We start from the raw sequence: 6986 nt of genomic DNA, 5'->3' as shown, positions 1-6986 counted from the left end.
AGGTGCATAACCCTCCCAGCAACTCCGTATGTTCACCAACCAACCCAGAAGCTCTACGAACTCCATTCTTTTAGGTTTTTATGGAGGCTTCATTACACAAGCATGACTGATTAAGTCATTGGCCATTGGTGATTGATTCAACCTTCAGCCCATCTTCTCTCCCCAGAGGTCAGAAGGTGGTTGGTTGTCTTGGCAACAAGCCCCATCCCTAGGTGGGGCCCAAAAGTCACCTTGTTAATGTAACAAAAGACACCTTTATAGCTCTCATCACTTAGGAAATTCCAAGGGTTTTAGGAACTCTGTGCCAGAAACACAGGACAAAAACAAAATATGTATTTCTTATAAGTCACAATATCAGAATAATACTCTCACAGATCCAATTTTACTATCTCAAATTAAAAGGGCATATTACAGTTCACCAGTTCTGCTGAACACTGTCAGTGCTAACCTATGGGAAAGCAATGGTGTGATGGAAGGGAAAGATCAGGGACTGCAATAAAGGGTATTTTCACATTTTACTCTACATACAATGATATTTTCTTAAAATTTTAAAAATAAGCATGCATTCATGTATTACTTTTGTAATATGAAAATAAAAGGACATGGTCTCAGTCAAAATAGTCATGGCCCTATTTAAGATTATGATTTTGTGTGTGTATTTTGAAACAGGTCTCAAAATTCTTTTTAAAAACTATTTAGACCCTGTTTGCATGCATTGTTTTGGCTCACCACCATGTAAAGGTGAGATGACTGTCTATTCAGACATGAATCTTGGTTAATTAAGGTTCTTAATTATACTAAGAGATTAACCCATTCAATAATTCAATAAATATTTTTGAGCACCTGCTATGAGCCAGCGTAGTGTTAAATAGTCAGTATATAACTTACAGCAAGATAGACAAGATTCTTGTCCTCATTAGTCCTACCTTCTAATGCAAGAGGCAGACAATAAATTGATATTTTATTTAGAATAGATTAGATTATTCTGCAATGATATACAATACCTCCAAATCTTAGTAGCTTAAAACAAAAGGTTTCTTTCTCACTGATGCCACATGCCTATCACAGGTTGGCAGGGGAATTGGCTTCTAATAGATACTTTGGAACCCAGGTTGAGGGTTGCCTATTGGAAAAAGTACATTGGAGGAGGTCAAAATAGCATTTAAATGTTTAAAGGTTCTGACCTAGAAGTGATTTAATATCATTTATGTTCATAAATCATTTGCCAGAACTACTCACATGGACCAACCTAACTGCTAGGGGGCCAGAAAGTGCTCTGAAGTGGGAAGCATGAGCAGATGAGACTAGTGACAACAATCTGCCTTTCTGATCATTAGATATTAGGTTTATCTTTCTTCCCATGTACAAAATATATGCATACCCTCTCCAGGGAAATAACCCCAAAAGTTCTATCACAGTGTCAAGCTCAAAGTCCAAGATCTCACAATACTTAGGCCTAGATGTACCTTCTCTTGATCTGGAGACCTATGAACTAAATAAACAAAATATCTGCACTATCCTCCCTACCTCTCCACCCCACTCCCGATATATAATGGTAGAATAGGAACAGGATAACTATCATAAATACTCCCATTTAAAAGGGAGAAGAATAGTAGCCATTGTTGGTCTGTGGCAACTGTGGAATCCTGCCAGGCAGACATTGAGGGTCTTAGACACTAGGGTGGGGAATGTTCCTTGGTTAAGCAACAATTGTGATCCTTGGTTGGCTCTCCTCTCCCATCACATTGTTTTCTGTGATCCTTAGCTCTAACTTCTACCTTCTAGAAGGGTTCTTTTCCATTATCCTCCATGTCCTTGGATTAAGTGAGCATTGGAGAATATGTCCTTCTCAGTTTTTGAACAGCTTTCTCAGACTACTTCCTGCTCATCCTGCTCACAGAAAGTTGAGGCCCAACGGTCATTTTAAGTCTCATTTACAGTTTCCTTTAGCACTCACTGCTAGATATTTTGGCACTATCCTAAAAAATAAAGTCAACTTCTTCTACATTTGAGTCAAGTCTGTTCCATGTGCCATAGTCACAGCCACTGTGCTTTCTGGACACACATTTTTCTTTTATTTCTCTTGTGGGTAGTTTGAGCACATCAGGCTTTGTCAGTGGGAAGCCCTGTACCATTTTATTCAACTGAAAGGATTTACTGGGCACCACTTCAATCTACTCAGAGATTTTAGTCATGAGTGTGACTGTCATATCCTTGATTTGATCCTTGACACAAGGCTGAGTTCTAATCAGACTTTTTGCTCAGTTATGGCTGAGAATCATTTGTATCTTCCAACAATACAAGTCTCCAAATCTCTGGACTCTATGATCTCTTTCAGGTCTAATTGCAAGCTGGACAATTATTTATTTCATCTCTCCCTGTAGTATCTTATGTAATCAGTAGTTACCAACACCCAAATGGACATAACAGACACATACAGAACATCCCATCTGACAGCAGCAGAATATGCATTCTTATCAAGTGTACATGAAACATTTTTTAGGATAGATCATATGTCTCAACAAATTTAGGAAGACATAAATTATATGAAGTATCTTTTCCAACCATAATTGTATGAAACTAGAAACAAAAGGAAAGCTGGAAAATCCACAAATATGTGCAAATTAAACAATGCACTCTTGAACAACCAATCGATCAAAGGATAAATCAAAAGGGAAATTTTAAAAAAAATCTTGAGACAGATGAAAATGGAGACACAACACACCAAAACTTATGAGATGCAGCAAAAGCAGCTCTAACAGGAAAATTTATTGCTATAAATGCATACATTAAGAAAAAAGAAAGATCTCAAATAAACCTAACATTACACCTCAAGGAAATAGAAAAGAAGAATAAACTAAGCCCAACGTTAGAAGGAAGGAACTAATAAAAACTAGAGCATAAATAGAGAACAAGAAAACAATAGAAAAGATTAACAAAATAAGAGTTGGCTCTTTGAAAAGATAAAAAATCTTGACAAACCTTAGCCCAATAATCCAAGAAAAAAAAAAAGAGGACACAAATAAAATAGAAATGGAGAGGAAATGTTACAATAAGTACCACACAAATACAAAGGGTCATAAGAGACTACTATGAACAATTATATGTTTAGGTTGTTCTAGGATAACATAGAAGAATGGATGAATTCCTAGAAACATACAGCCTACCAAGACTGAATCATGAAGAAATAGAAAATCTAAACAGACCAATAATGAGTAAGAAAGTGAGAGATTGAATCAGTAATCAAAAACCTCCCAACAAAGTCCAGGAATTTGGTTTCTACTGAAACACTCAAAAGATTAATAACAATCCTCAAACTTTTTTAAAACATTGAAGAGGAGGGAATATTCCCAAACTCATCTTACAAGGCCAGACTTATCTGGATGCCAAAGCCAAATAAGGACACTGTTAGAAAAGAAAACTAATAAGTTTTCTGTACTGATAAGTCTAGATGCAAAAATTCTTAACAAAGTATTAGCAAATTGATTCAACAGAACGTTAAAAGGTTCATACACCATGATCAAATGTGTTTATCCCTGGGATACAAGGATGGCTCAATATACACAAATCAATAAATGGGAAACATCACATTAAGAGAATGAAAGACAAAGATCATGATCATATCAATAGATGCAGGTGAAGGTGAAGCATTTGACAAAATTCAACATCCTTTCATGACAAAACTCTCAACAATTGGGTATTGAAAGATGTACCTCAACATAATAAAAGCTGTATATGGCAAGCCCACAGCTAATATCATAGTCAAGGATGAAAGATTGAAAATTTTTCCTTTAAGATCAGGAACAAAACAAGGATGTCCACTCTCACCACTCATTCAACATAGTACTGGAAGTCCTAGCCAGAACAATCAGACAAGGAAAAAAAAAAAAAGACATCCAAATTTGAAAGGAAGAAGTAAAATTGTCTGTTTGCAGATGACATGATCTTACATATAGAAAACCCTAAAGACTCTAACAAAAAACTGTTAAAACTAATCAATGAATTCAGTAAAGTTGCAGGATACAAAATCAATATATAAAAATCAGATGCATTTCTATACACTTAACAATGAACTACCTGAAAAAGAAAACAATCCCATTCACAATAACATCAAAAATAATATAATACTTCAGAATAAATTTAACCAAGAAGGTGAAAGATCTGTACACTGAAAACTGTATGCTATTGGTGAAAGAAATTGAAAAGGATACAAACAAATGCAATGACATCCCATGTTCTTGGATTGGAATAATTAATATTGTCAAAATGTCTATACTACCCAAAGCAATCTATAGATTTCATGCAACCCCTATAAAAATTCCAGCAGCATTTTTTACAGAAATAGAAAAAATCCTAAAATTAGTATGAAACCACAAAAGACCTCAAATAGTCAAAGCAATCCTGAGAAAGAAGAACAATGCCGGAGGCAGCACACTTCAGGATTTCAAAACATATTACAAAGCCATAGTAATCAAAACAAATCATACTGGCATAAAAATAGACACATAGACCAATGGAACACAATAGAGAGCCCAGAAACCAACCCACGCATGTACAATCAACTAACATTTGAAGAGGGAGCCAAGTAGATTCTGTGGGGAAAAATAGTCTTTTCAATAAACGGTGCTGGGAAAACTGGACAGCCACATGCAAAAGAATGAAATTAGACCAATATCTTAGATCACATAAGAGAGTTAACTTGGAATGGATTGAAGACTTAAATGTAAGACTTGAAACCATAAAACTCCTAGAAGAAAACAGAGAGAAAATGCTTCTTGACATTTGTCTTGGTGATGAGTTTTTGGATATGATGCCCAAAACCCAGGGAATAAAAGTAAAAATAAACAAGTGGGAATATATGAAACTAAAAAGCTTCTGCACACAAAAAAGAAATAATCAACAAAATGAAAAGATAATCTACAGAATTGGAGAAAATATTTGCAAATTATATATCTAGTAAGGGGTTAATATCCAAAATATATATGGAGTTCATACAGCTCCATAGCAAAATAACAAAGTATCCAATTTAAAAATGGGCAAAAGACTTGAATAAGCATTTTTCCAAAGAAAATATGCAAATGGCCAACAGTTATATGAATTACATCAGTAATCATCTGGGAAATGCTAGTCAAAACCACAGTGAGATATCTCACACTGTCAGAATGGCTATTATGAAAAAGACAAGAGATAGTAAGTGTTGGTGAGGATGTGGAGAAAAGGGAGCCCTTGTGCACTGTTGGTGGGAATGTGAATTGGTGCAGCCACTTGGAAAACAGTATGGAGGTTCCTCAAAAAATTAAAAATAGAACAACCCCATGATCCAGCAGTTCCAATTCTGGGTATATATGCAAAGGAAACAAAATCACTATCCCAAACTGACATCTGCACTCCCATGTTCGCTGCAGCATTATTTACAATAGCCAAGAGATGGAAAACAGCTAAGTGTCTACTGACATGAATGGCTAAAGAAAATGTGGTATATACACACAATGGACTATTATTCAGGCATAAATAGGAAGGAAATCCAGCCACTTGAGACAACATGGATGAATTTTGAAGATATTATGCTAACTGAAAGAAGTCAGACAGAGGAAGACAAATACTCTATGATCTTGATCTTACTTATATGTGGAATCTAAAACACCAAACAGAAAAAGAGAGTATATTGGTGGTGGCCAGAGGCTACGGGGTGAGAGAAATGGGTGAAAGTGGCCAAAGGGCACAAAATTCCAGTTATGAGGTGAGTAAGTTCTGAGGATCTAGTGTTTAGCACAGTGACTATAGTTAATATTGTATACCTGAAAGGTGCTAAGAGAGTAGATCTTAAAAGTTCTCATCACACACACACACACACACACACACACACAGAGTAACTGTCAGGTGATGGATGTGTTTACCATCCTTACTGAGGTAATCATTTTGCAATATATGCATATATCATATCATCACACTGGATACCTTAAACTTACACAATGTAATATGCCAATTATATCTCAGTAAAGCAGGGAAAAATAAGTAAAAATATGCCCCCCCCCAAAAAATAGTTACCAACACATGCCATCAGCATCCAGCCTCTTCCACTGGAGCTACACATGTACAGGATACATTATCTGCCTTCCAGGCTTCACTATGCTACCAGGGGAGATTGTTTTGCCAAATGTTTCACTCCTGTGACTATGAATCATCATCCTTACGGCTTCTAATATCACTTCCTTTGTTGTGTACCATTTAGCCCGTAAGCCAATGCCGTCTATTTAAGGTTTTTGTTCTAGTAACAGATCCCTTCTGACAATAATTTCTGTATCAGTCAAGATTGGCTCGGTGTTGCTGCAGTAATAAAAACCAAAATCTCAGTGTCTGAAAAGTTTACTGCATATCCATTGTGGGATGGTAGGGGAGCTCTGCTCAATAGAGTCACTCAGGAACGAAGGCTGATGCTGGCCACTGTCTTGAATGTTGCTGGTGGCTGTGGCAGAGGGAATCAAGAGCTCTGAAGGGTCTTGCATTGGCAAGCCTGGAAATGACTCATATGACGTCTGTTCATAACTAATAGGCCAAAATTAGTTACATGACATTACTCAACCACAAGGAAGCCAGGAAGAGCAACTCTCTCTTGTGCTCAGGGTGGTAGACGAAAGGAAGTATTTGTTGAGCACCATGAATACCTAGCAAAGTAGGTAAACAAACAACAAAAATAATGAAAAATCTGTGATAAGTGAGGTCAAAGGGGAAAAAACTGGGCTATATGGTAGAACTCATTGAGGGACCTATTTAAAGTGGGTGGTCTGGGAGGTCTCTCTGATGATGTAACATTTGCATTGAGACCTTGAAGTTCAGAAGGAGTGAGCAAGGATGAAAAGAGCATTCCAGACAGGAAACATCAGCCCTTGGGTGGAATGAGCTTGTTTTTCCCTAAAACTGACAGAAGACAAGATTTTGGAGGAAACCCAAGAAGCAATGGGGGTAGGAGGGGAGTGTCATAAGAT

This window comes from Neomonachus schauinslandi, chromosome 12, assembly GCF_002201575.2.
Source record: "Neomonachus schauinslandi chromosome 12, ASM220157v2, whole genome shotgun sequence".
Lineage (NCBI taxonomy): Eukaryota > Metazoa > Chordata > Mammalia > Carnivora > Phocidae > Neomonachus > Neomonachus schauinslandi.
This window is presented reverse-complemented; position numbering follows the sequence as displayed.